General features: G+C 40.6%; 1 protein-coding gene across 3 annotated transcripts in view; it reads left to right on the forward strand.

Moving 5' to 3' along the window:
* CDH13 (cadherin 13) overlaps nt 1–13,370 on the forward strand; it is a 986,514-nt gene that overhangs the window by 342,077 nt on the left and 631,067 nt on the right. The window lies entirely within an intron of this gene.

A 13,370-nucleotide genomic window follows, 5' to 3' on the forward strand; every position in this document is an offset into this window, starting at 1 on the left:
CCCATAACCCACCCTCCTCTTCCAGGTTTGAATGTTTACAGATCATTAGGCAGTTTACTAAGTACTACTTTATATCATAGATTATAAACTCTTTAGGGGATGGCACTGTGTCTTCTATATCCCTGTAGCACTATATACAGCTATTTTGATATAAATACACATTCCCTGAAGACTTGTTTTGCAAGATATTTTTTCTGTTTGTTTGCTCATCTTGGACATTGTCATTTATTTCCAAATGTTGGATTATTATCATTGCTGCATTCCTACCCACCTTCATCTCTAAGTCTTCCTCATTTCTTCTAAAACTCAATAGCTTCCACAGGGCCTAGAAAGAATAGTTTATTGTCCTGCCTCGAGTCCTAGGGAAAGTATTAAATTAAAATAGATCTTTAGACCCATGGAGCTCAGTTTAGCTAAATTGATAGTGATCATGATTTACAATTAGATCTTCAAACTCTCATAGCTAATTTACAAATTCACCCATGTGATTTATGTATTTTTATTATTTAGTTTATGGATTAGTATTAATATTCACCCCCAGAATTATTTCCCTTCAAATACTTTGTAATGTGTTGCTGAATTCTTAAATGTGATTTTATTATATGTATTTTTGTTATATTTAAGGCCAAAATATTTTCTGGAAGAACACATTTAATTTTATAATAAAATGTAGAAAAATTAGATGGACCTTTGCTTTCTGAGCACTTTTTAGGGAGCTTATCTCTTCAGTAGAGTGAGATACATTTCTTTTTTTTTTTTTTTTATTCAGTAGATATTTATTTATTTATTTATTTTTATTTTTTGTTTGTTTTTCAGCTCATTAAGGGGGTACAAAAGATCAGGCTATATACATTGCCCATGCCTCCCCATCCCCCCGAGTCTGAGCTTTAGTTGTGTCCATTCCCTAGACAGTGCACATCACTCTCATCATGTAGGTGTGCACTCCTCCCCTCCCCCCACCCCATCCCCCCCAGTCAGAACTTCAATCATGTCCATTCCCCAGGCAGTGCGCATCGCACTCATCAAGTAGGTATACACCCATCCCTTCCACCCAGCCCCGACCTCTGTCCAATACCCAACTGGTGTGAATCCCAAATGTGCACTCAGGGAAACCAGTTTGCTGGTGAGTACATGTGGTGCTTGTTTTTCCATTCTTGGGATACTTCACTTAATAGAATGGGTTCCAGCTCACTCCAGGAGAACCAAAGAGATGCCATATCGCCATCATTTCTAATAGCTGAGTAATATTCCATGGTACACATATACCACATTTTGCTAATCCATTCATGAATCGATGGGCATTTGGGTTGTTTCCACATCTTTGCGATTGTGAATTGTGCTGCTATAAACATTCAGGTGCAGGTGTCTTTTTTATAGAATGACTTTGAGATACATTTCTTGGTAATCCCTCTCTGTAGGAGCTTCTGGTAACCATGAGCTTGTTCATTGGTTGACTTCCTCGTGTTGCTGGAAAGAATTTGTTATACTGAACTATGATCTGTTTGTAATTTTTATCATGTGCTACTTGTTTGGTCTCTGACACAATGGCAAAATGGAACTCCGACCCTTCAACATGACACCTGAGGCCACTAAGATAGATAATGTGCATTATTCATCTTTATGTTGGCATTTGTCCCTTACTGCCTACTGTCGTGCACATTGTAAGTGAACCAATGATGTTTTAATGGGTTAATAGATGAGTATGTTGAGCTTTGGAGTAATAGAATTTTCTAATCATCAGAGACATTATCCAATGCCAGAATCTCTTCCACAATATTCCTGCTGAACATTCATATATGTTCCACTTGAAAGTATCCAGTGACAAGCAGATTATTTCATCTAGAAAGAACTAGATCTTCCAAATGATAACCTAAATTTTTTTCCAGTACAGTCATGCATTGCTTAATGATGGGAATATATGCTCTGAGAAATGTGTCATCAGGAAATTCCGTCATTGTGTGAACATCATACAGTGTACTGACACAAACCTAGATGGTATAGCCTACTACACACCTAGGCTGTATGGTATAGTCTATTGCTCCTAGGATACAAACCTGTACAGCAGATTATTGTACTTAAAGCTGTAGACAATTGTTAACAAATGTAAATATTTGTATATCTAAACATAGAAAAGGTACAGTAAAAATATAGTATAAAAGAGCAAAAATGGTATACCTGTATAGAGCACTTACCATGAGTGGAGTTTACAGCACTGGAAGTTGCTCTGGGTGAGTGAGTGAGTGAGTGGCAAGTGAATGTGAAGACCTAGGGCACTATTGCACACTATTGTAGGCTAAAAAATAAATTTTCTTTCCTCAATAATAAATTAACCTTAGCTTACTGTAACTGTTTTACTGTATTAATTTCTTATTTTTTTTTAACTTTTGACACTATCGTATTAACACTTAGCTTAAAACAAAAACACATTGTACAGCTATATAAAACATTTTCTTTCTTTATATCCCTATTTTGTAAGCTTTTTCTGTTTTAATTTTTTTTTTTATTTTTCTTTTTACATTTTGAACTTCTTTGTTAAAAGCTAAGACACAAGTGCACACATTCACCTGGGCCTACACAGGGTCAGGATGATCACTGTCACTGTCTTCCACCTCCACACCTTGTCCCGCTGGAAGGGCTTCAGGGGCAGTGACACACGTGGAGCTGTCATCTCCTGTGATGACAATGCCTGCTTCTGGAATACCTCCTGAAGGACTGGCCTCAGGATGTTTTACAGTTAACTTTTTAAAAAAATAAATACAAGGAGTACACTCTAAAATAGCAATAAAAATTATAGTATAGCAAATACATAAACCAGTAGCAAGTTGTTTATTATCATTATCAAGTATTATGTGCTGTACGTTATTGTGCTAGACTTTTATATGGCTGGCAATGCAGCAGGTTTGTTTACAGCAGCATCACCACACACTGAGCAATGTGTTGGGCACCAACGTAACTACAGCTACGGTGTCACTAGGCAATAGGAATTTTTCAACTCCGTTATAATCTTATGGTGGGACCACCTTCATATATGTGGTCCATCCTTGACAAAACATCATTATGCAGCACATGACTAGATATGGACAAATATGAGGTCATGCAAATATTAATATTTGCATTGCACTGGCTTATAGCCTCACACCTGCACAATTATAGGATCCCAACCTACCCTCCTCTCTGGGCTTTTATTGCAGTTAATTCTGGACGACTTCAGGGAATCTCTCACAAGAAGTCATACATTCTTTTTCCACGTCCTCTCCTTCTGGCCTTTTTATTAACATTGCTCATAAACTTGTAGAGGAAGTGCTTCTTCACTGCCCTCTGTGGGAACAGCCCTGAATCCCCAAAGCCATGAACTCCTCTAGGTGCCAACAGACCTACTGCTGTTTTAGTCTTCGTACCAGAACCCAGCCAAGCCATATTCCACTCAGAAACGGGGCCAACCTGCTGCTCACCATAACAGTTTATTATTAGGAATCACAGTAACAGTGCTTGAGAATACCTAAATGCCTGTGGTTTGTGAATCTTTGAGCTCATGTATACAGCTTTCTGTTTCCCTGAACTGTGGATCCCTGACGATGAACTAGGAAAGCAATGCTGTGCTCTTCTTTCCATCTTCCTTCTGGTTCTGCCTCTCTTTCTAGGTTCTCGTACAGACATAATCCTCTGTATAGGCCCCTTCCTCCCCAGGTATGTCTGCTCTTGCAGTAGAGAGGTACTTGGGAAATCACAAGACTGCCAGGGCATCAAACACAATCCAGCCCTGAATGCCAATTTAGGCTCAGCATGGACACTTTGCTGCACATCTCTAGGCGGCTTCTACTGCGAGGACAAATACCCTTAAAAGATACAGTGGTGCAAACCTCTCCTCCCATTCATTTACCCTGGAGATGTTCATAGGGAGGGAGGCGTGCGTGCACATAATTACTGTTAATAGACACATCAAAAACTAAGAGCTTTTTAAGAGATGTGTCCAAGTAATATGAAAATACTAAGAAGGAATTTCTATAAATCTGAGACTCGGTGATTCTCCAACTTGCTGAATCTGCGATTTCTGTTTCGCTGAACGGGTGACTTTCAAATCGACTTACTTGAATCTTCACACGAGTTGGTGCTATCATTCTTAGTTTTGTTTGAGGAGTTTCAAATTTGCTTAGCTGCCAAGTTGCAGATCTGCTATTTATTCATTCAACAAACAGGGTTGAGTATGTACTGTGTCAGGCACTATGCTATATATAAAGTAACTCCAATTTGAAATACAAATTTATAGTGATTATAACCACCATGAGACAGACAATGCACAGTGTTCTATCAGAAAACAACTTGCCATGTTTTAAAGGATCCATAGCAAGAGGAAAGTGTAAGACTCTGAAGGAAAAGAATAGATTTAGAACTAACAGCTCAGTTTTTAGTGGTAGGCAGGGAAAATTCCCTGAAAGCAGATGTGGGCTCTGTCTTTTTCCAAGAGGAAGCCCTTAAGGGTTACATGACAAAAATAAGTTTCTGCTGAAGATCACTTGACTGTATCATTTATTATGATATCTTTAGCTGACATGATGGAATTGAAACTCTATCTTATCAAAGTTGGAATTGATGCCTGGAACGGTATTAAGACTGTTTTATGTATATTCTGCACCTATCAAATCTACAAAGCCTTTGGAGAAAAAATCCACTCCTGGGTTAATCAATCATGGTTAGGAACACTCCCAGAACCTTACAGAAGCCTGGATGTCAGTGCTGATTCCAGGCCAAACATAGAGCACAGACACTCAATGCATTCGGGAATCACAGGAGTAGAAGGAATCAAGGCAGGTGGATGTGCTTAATGTATCACCCATGGATCTGACCCAACGTGGGCTGGACTGAACCTATGTTAATAAAAGCTTGGTTGACTATAATGTTTGAGAAATGAGACTGTTTAGGAAAACCACGAAATGCTTTTTGTTTCTCTCCTTTGGGCAGGTCAAAGAGCCCTGTGAGTTTTTAAAAAGGGATTTGGTGCCTCTGGATGCCAGTGGGATCCTGGGGTATATGAAAAGCAATTAAGTGACGGTCTATATCCTGGGGAGAGTCCATCTGATGTTTCAGAATTAAATACTACTGAAGTCATGAGAAAAGCATTTCTTCCCATGCCCCAGCAAATATTTTGCAGATCAACCGATATGCAGGTCCTTCATGATGACGGAATGATCAAATTCTGTTTTGCTAACTAGACAAGGAGTACTGGGATAGCTGGTTCACTCTAGTCTGAGAGAGAACAATCTATATTACACTGTGCAGGGGCAGTGCCTAGTCTGAGGTGTGCTAGAGATGGCAAATATAGGTACTACTCAGAGCAGATGAAGATCTTAGAAAATGTGCAAGCCAACTGAAGGCACATTGGTACTTTGAAATAAACATTGTATAGAGTATTTATACCATAGAAATTGGTAAATGCTGCAAATCAGGACTTTTACTATTGTCAGCACACCACTCAAACACAGTCATTCTCTTCTGTGTGTGAATATGGAGGTCTTGGAAGTGGATGCATGCATGTCTGTCTGTGGGAGGACTGCAACTCCCTGCATGACTGATCCAGAGCTTATAGTTCGACTGATTCAGACACATATACAAGTGGAGTCTGGCCACCAATTTTGAAAAGGCTCTACACCTTATGTGCAGACTGATTTGCAAGTCTCTACAAAGGCATATAACCTTTTGAAACCATTTGCCTATCTAGTATTCGAGTGTATGAATCACAGATTGACCACAGTTACAAGAATAGCACAAAATCCATATACTAGTTCATACCTACCTCTATGAGCAGGACTATTCTATATTTTGCAGATAAATTTATCTGCATTCTCTGCAGAGAATCCATCTGCATTCTCATTTTTCTTGGGATCATAACATAGCTTAATTTGCTCTCTCATCCATTTCTAGATGGTAAGAAATCTATGCCTTTTGGATTTTCATCCCTAAGAACCACATTCAAAAGAAAGAAATAGAAAAGCATAAAATCAAGGTCAGGAAGATTAAGCCCCTTAATTCACATGTCAAACTTCCCATTTCAATTGTGGTTTTGTCTCCTAGCTAAAGTTTGTCTTTTTGTGACATTTGCATTAAGCCCAGAGGACATTTTGAGTGGAAACATGCTGAAAGCATAATTGAAACTCTGAGTGGTGCCTTTGTCTAATTTGCATTTTCCCCCAGGTGGGGAGTGTTCACTTCCCCCCTCTTCTCCTGGGGTGTTCAACGATTATCTCAAAGAGTGATGTTATGCAATTGATTCCAATAAATCCCCATGTACAGTATATTATATGTATAATTTTTTTTCTTTCCAGAAGCTATTTTAAATGCCACCATGATAAACTATGTAGGAAAGTCATTTGTAGGTTCAGAATAGTACAGATAGTTCATTTTCCCCCTCAGGTAGAGATTTTGAATATTTGTTCACAAGTTGAATTGTTTATTAGAATTTTTCCTTTCAATTATCCACATGGTGTCATTTCAAGCTACTCAGGAGGTTGTTTCTATAGAAACAAACTTTTAAAAAATAAACATAAACTATTAAATTTCATCCTTAAATATGTTCTTTGAACTTTGTGCCTTGAAATGCATGTTGTCTTGATCTCTGTTTAAAAGTTTGAGAGTCACTGAAGTTGGTGGTATCAACAAAGTTAGTAATATGAGACAATGATGCAAGGCTGATGTATGTTTCACCCTTTCATAATAAATTTATGAGAGATTATAATTGGTGATAAAGCAGAGTCTGTTGCCTTCAAGAGAAAGAAGAAAAAAGAATGTGGTTAGTTTTTTCTTTTTTAAGTAACTATTCTTCACATATGTCAGACCTGTCATTTAGGTATTGCCAAAGGCACTACCATATGAAGAGTCTAGATCTGTGCCTTATCTAGGATTTATGTGTTTATCAAGCCTTCATTACTTACATTAGATGTATTATTTCATTGCAGATATTTGCGTATCAGAGAGAGTCCCTTAGATTATAAAACTGAGTAGGATGGAGCCAGGCGTGACTTTGTCTAAATGAGGAATGGGGCCAGCATTTCCAGAGAGTGCAATAAACATCACTGTGAAGGTTTTAGTGCATGCAAACTTTTTTTTTTTAATTTGGCTCTTTAGATTTATTTTAATACACATTAGAAAAAAATATACCTGGTATATTCAATAGGTATTATAAAGATTAAGTAATTTTATAATTTAAAAAGTCAGTTAATTAAAAGAAAAATATTAAATAAATAATAGATTTGGTGTGAGGTTATGGTGAAATTGTGAGGCTAGAAGCTGAATGACTGAAAGAAGGAATACATCACCCAGGCAGACTGCCATAGCACTCAGAAGTATGCGTTCTATCATCAGACAGCCTGGTTTTGGATTTTACCTGGGTGCACATACCAGCTGGGTAGCCTCAGAAAATCATTTGACCTCACTAAGTCTCAGTTTCCAGGGAGAACAAAAGTACCTCCCTCAAACTGATGATGTGAGGGTGATGTTATGAGCATTCGTTGCAATCATGAATATAAAGCTCACCATGTAGTGGAATTATTTTAGGAAAATTCATACCTTAGATTTGTATGAAGTCATCTTTACAAACAATCCGTTTGGAGAATATTCAGCAAATCTTCATTGAGTCCATTATGGGCAGGGCACTATAATTTCACTCTTTTAATGTCATTTTTCCTTCACAATTGCTCAAGTGGGGTAGGTAGGCCGCAGCAAAAAAAGTGAGGGGATTACAAGATGGGCAAGGCTGGATCAGAATCATCGGCCTCATCCCTTTAGCATTAGCAGTGATGCCTGTGGTAACCATCTCCATGGCAACAGCATGGGGCCTGCAGGGTACCTGACTAGAAAGAAGTGGAAGGACACAGAAGCAGGTGGAAAACCAATAGAAAGAAGCAAGCTGTGTAGGAAAAGGAAAAGGTAGCTTCCTTAGTGCCCAGAATGGGAATAACAGTGAAAATTCTCATTCATGGAGCACCAAGCTCTGTCCTAAGTGCTTTATGCATATAGGTATGTATTTTCTTGTTTACACATGCCATAAGGATTATAGTACCCATGAGGAAGATACTATTGTTAACCCACTTTACAGATGAAGACATTTAGGAATAAAGAACATGGGTGGTTTGCCCAAGGTCACAGGGCTCCCACACATGAGCCCACAATAGAAACGGGCTTAAAAATTAACTATAAAAACTGCCCTTTCTTAAGGCTATGGGAATAGCAATTTCGAGAATGCTAGGTCCCCGACCTCCACTCTGTTCCAGGAGTGACTGGGAAATGTGGGAACCTGGCATCTCAACAAGCAATTTATTATCTAAGGCCCTGGTTCTTGTCTCTGTATGAGATTCATCTGGGGAGCTGTTAAGAGATAGTGGTGCACAGACTCCAACTCAGCCCAATTATATCATAATCTCAGGAGGGACTAGAGGCAGATCTTGCTATTCTTTTTAATGCTCCCCTGTTGATTTCATAGATAGCTAGCCTTGAGAAAGAACCGCGGTCTAAAGCTTCTGCTCCCAAGTTGGTAAGTGGTGTCAAAAACAAAGACCCAATCATGCAATTCTTAGCTATTTGATTTAGCAAGTTGGAAAGGGTACTAGAATGTATTGAGTGCCTATGACATGCCAGGTCCTGAATGTAGATTTGGTCTCTCAGTGTGCCCTCACCTGGTACCTCTGAGGGCCCCAAAGGGATTTGTGAGCTGCCCAAGAGAGTTGGGGGCAATTTTCCCTTTTCCATTTTGTCCCTCTATTCCTAGGAAGTCGATGTGCCCAGAGCTTGGGCTATAAAGACAGACAGGTCAGATTTAAGACAGATTCTTCCTCTATCCCTTTCTGAATATGTGACCTTGAGAGAGTTAGTCAATCTCTGAGGCTCAGTCTCTTTGCCTATAAAATAGAAAATGATGCTTATCGATTATAGACTGTGCATTGTCAGTGGGGCTATATTGCCTTCAAGGGGGTGAAATAGGTTCTTGGGGGTAGGGACAAAAATTGTACTTAAGGTACAGATATACATGTAGTACCTAAACAGATAAAAGTATATCCATGATATTAAAATTTCATGAGAGTAGTGGCAATTAGGAAAACTTTTCTAAAAAGTTTCCTTAGGGGAGTAGATAATTAAAAACCAAAGTTGAAAAGTACTTCTGTAGATTAGAATTGATATGAGGCTAAAAGGAATATGGCATGTACAGTCCTTGGCATGGAGTCTGGCACTTAGGAACTGCTCAGTAAATGGGAGATGTTATTACTGTTATGTGTCCAAACATCCAGTCATTCAAAATGCACACACTGATTTCAACCGTTCTTCAGGGCTGTGCAAAGCTTTGCAGGGATTACGGGGAAAGAGAGGGCACCACCCCTGACTTCACCAATGAACTAAGTCAAAGCTAAGCCCAGAGGCTGGGCACTATCATAAATGGATTCATGTGGGGTCTGGGGAGGGCATAGCTGAGTTCTTAATTTTCTTCTCATCTTCACTGCTGGGTTCAACCAAGTCAAGAGGTCACTAAGCTCCTCTGTTCTCAATTACCAGCCTTGCCTGCAGCCTCTCTTTCTCACAGCATGGAAAGAGGGACCCCTGATCCACCACCTCTAGAGCATCATTTTGCCCCTGGAATCATTGTAGATGGCCTCCAATATGGAAAAAAAAATTCTATTCATTGTTGGAGATGTAGAGATGAATAAAAGAATAAGACTCAATTTCAGCTCTTGGTTATGGTGGGAAAAACAGATGCATAAAATGGACACATTGATATAACAAGATGTAAAAGACCCTGTGTGCAGGAAACCCTGGAAACACCAAGAAGGTGTTTGTAGAAATTGCTTGAGCTGAATCTTAAAGAGTAATTAAGAGTTAACAGAGTGAAGAAGGTGAGAAGTGCCTTCTTCAGAGAAAGAGCATCACAGGCAAAGGGTGGAAGGGGTGGTAGGAAGGCACAGGAGTGGGCAAGGTTGGAGGTATGGAGTGAAGACAGAGACAGAGGCAGAGGGGAGGCTGATGGACAGTCGAGACATGGAGGATCTTGAGTGCTAAGCATTATTTTGCAATGAAGAGCTGTAGTCTTATGAGTCTCACCTGGAGCTAACTCCGCCCTTAGTTGCAATGGGAGAGTCCAAGGCTTCCTTCAAGGAGTAAGGCTTTCTGTGCCTTTCAAGACCCCAACATCACCTGGGCCCAGCTGATCTCTATCCTTACTCCCTTGCTTTCTCTTTCTCTGTATGCCAGTCTCACTGGCTTATTTCCAGTTCCCTAGATGCCAGTGGACCTTTGCACACTTAGGATTCTGTCTCCCAGGAATAGATCCTCTATTACTTATGAGGTATTGGATTAATATCTGTCTCTTCCACCAGACTTTAAGCTAGGGACTGTGTCCATCTTTGCTCAATATTATAGCTCTAGCATCTAGCATAATGGAAGCTTTCACTAATACTTAAGGGATGAAAAAAAAAAGGATGGAGGGGAGCATGGAGGGAAGGAAGGAAGCTAGCTAGTTAGCTGTGAATCTAGAATCCTCACAAACTTTTATATGCCTTTCTCTCTCCCCCATCGCTTCTCAGCTGAGACTGTCTTCTTTGATTCTATTCAGGGACTAAGGCCAAAACCTTCATGCTGGCAAATGAAGCAAGAAGTTCCCAGGGGGCTTTGTCGTTTGAGCACTTTGCCTCCAGTGGATGAATGCTAATTGATGAAGACAGTGAAAGCAACCTGATGTCTCTCCTTCATAGTTCACTTCCCAAAACTGAAACTAGGCACATCCAATCAATCTTGGCTACCAAGATAGTTAGAGGAAGTGAGCAAGTATCTGAGAACCACAGATACCCAAGAATCCACTTGTGTGTCTATACAAAGATGGCCCTAAAGCTGACTTAGCCAAGAAAGGCTCTGGAGCCCTAAGGCAGAGTGGCCATGAGGCATAGTGCCCTTCAGGGCTGGGTGGGAATGTGGGAGCAGGACTCAGCAGGGCACTCGTGGTACTATATGCAGTCCCGCCTTGTCCAAAACCCCCAGTGGATGCCTGAATGAAACCATGGATAGTACCAATCCATAGTATATACCTATGATAAAGTTTAATGTATAAATTAGTCACACTAACAATAACTAATATTAAAATAGAATAATTATAGCAGTACTCACCACAGAATTTAAACTTAGGACTATTTTCTTTCTGAGATTTTCCATTTGATATTTTTGAACCTCGGTTGACTGTGGTTAACTGAAACCATTGAAGGCAAAACCATGGATAAGGAGGACTACTGTAATTGGGTTCTTTCAGGATTTCAGGAAGGCTGTATTCTCCATGGGGTGTTGTCTTTATTGAGGACGTGTACTGGTGACAGGCAAGTGGACCAGTGTTCAAATCCTGGCTCATCATTTGCAACCTTTGCCCTCTCCAAGCCTCAGTTTCCTTATCTAGAAACTGGGGACAGAGAGTATCAAAGTAGAACTCACATTTATTGTCACTGTAAAGATTAAATAAGATGGTGTATGTAAAATGCTTAGCTCTGAGCCTCACATGTGGGAAGCGCTTGATTTACATTCGCCACTATTATTATCAGCTAATATGATTATTATCACCACAAGCATCATCTTCCCAGAGTAGAAAGATCAGCTTAGTTCATCAGATATTTATATGGCTTTGACAATGTCCTAGGACATATGTAGATGCTGTCACTAAAAGACGTATACAAGAAAGTTCCTAGTAGCAACATTTTAAGAGCCCCAAACTGGAAATAGTCCAGGTGCCCGTTGACAGGATGGATATAATAAATAAACTCAGTACAGCCACATAATGGATTACTATATAGTGATTAGAATGAATACAGTGGTTCAGATACTCTGTAGTGATTAGCAATTACTATGTAATGATTAGGGAAAACTACCAGGACTTGCAGCCACACAGTGAATCTCACAACATGTACTGCTAATGGAAGAAGCCAAACACGAAAGAATGTATGCTGTACGATTCCATTTATATGAAGTGCGAATGCAGGTGAAAACATATGTGGTATTAGAAGTCAGGGAGTATAGCCTCTGAGGAGGAGGGTAGGCATTTTACTCAGGAAGGGAGGGGACTGTTAATATTTTGTGTCGTGGTGTACATGCTGGGCACTTAGGTGTGCCCACTTTGTGAAAGGTCATTGAGTTATACATTCTGATTCTTGCACTTTTCTGTCTCTAGGTTAGGCTTCAACTAAACAAACAAGGCTATTCAGTAGGGAGCTAAAAGCAAGTAGTACAATTCCATGCTTTACCCACAAGGGGCCTCGAAGTCTACAGCAGAAGGCAGACAGGTGAACACATGCACAGACAATGTGATACCAGCCATAATAAAATTGTGTGCCAGGTGCAGAAGCACCGGAAAGGAGAACATGATTGGCCATCACAGCCATTGTGTGGGTCAATGCCCGACACTCTGTGTGGTTCACCCAAGGGGCCAGATTTTCCCTGTCCCTCCCCACGCATGACTAAGCTGTTCAGTAGTAGGAGCTTGGCTCACATCTGTCCACTCCCCACATCACCACTGCCAGTGCTTTCGTCTCAGCCAGGCATCTTTGGAACAATGCTGAACTGGTTGTAACTGATTTTCTTGGCATCTCTCTTTGCCATTCTTTAAACCATTCTCCATAACCCAGATCTACTAAATTATAACCTTTGGATCGGATCCTCTGGATTTTTAAAAAGCTCCCTGTGTGATCCTGGTGCACCCCAACCTTGGGAAGCACTGCCCTCCGCTGGCACCACAGCACACGCCTGGTCTTCACCCTCTGCCCACTATAAATAGTCCAAATCCACCAGGAAGCACCCGAATGTACTGGCTTTTCCCACTCTATCTCCAAAAGAGATTTCTAGCTTCCTTTCTAGCCTCTCCTACATCCCCTGGTAATACCACCCCATTTCAAATTTGCCTCTGATCCAAGCACATCAAGCTAGTTCTCTTTCCCTGCATCTGTTTTGTTATTTAAGCCCCCCACTTTCTGCCTTTGAATTACTCAGACTGTCTGTCCTCCACCCTCTTAAGGGTCTTCCCCTGCTCCTCTTTAAGACCCAGCTCAAATTGTCTCTGCGCAGTTGTGCTCAATGCTCCTGAGCACACTGTGGTTCTGCCCCAGCACCTCGTACACACCAGGATCAGACCACTTCCCTTAGGTGTCACTCTGCTATATCTGACTGTCCACTCCACCCACTGACTCAAGGGCAGGACCCTGTCCTGCTCATGTTTGCATCCTCAGTGCATAGCACCTGCCTAGAACCTGTGAGTGATCAAGGATGGGTCTGGATTGACTGAAGTCAATCAGCACAATCAAAGTCACTTGGGTACAAGAGGCTTGGCGTGGGATTAAGGGCAGCGTTTGTAGACTCAGGGT

The sequence above is a fragment of the Eulemur rufifrons genome, chromosome 23 (genome assembly GCF_041146395.1).
Source record: "Eulemur rufifrons isolate Redbay chromosome 23, OSU_ERuf_1, whole genome shotgun sequence".
Classification (NCBI taxonomy): domain Eukaryota; kingdom Metazoa; phylum Chordata; class Mammalia; order Primates; family Lemuridae; genus Eulemur; species Eulemur rufifrons.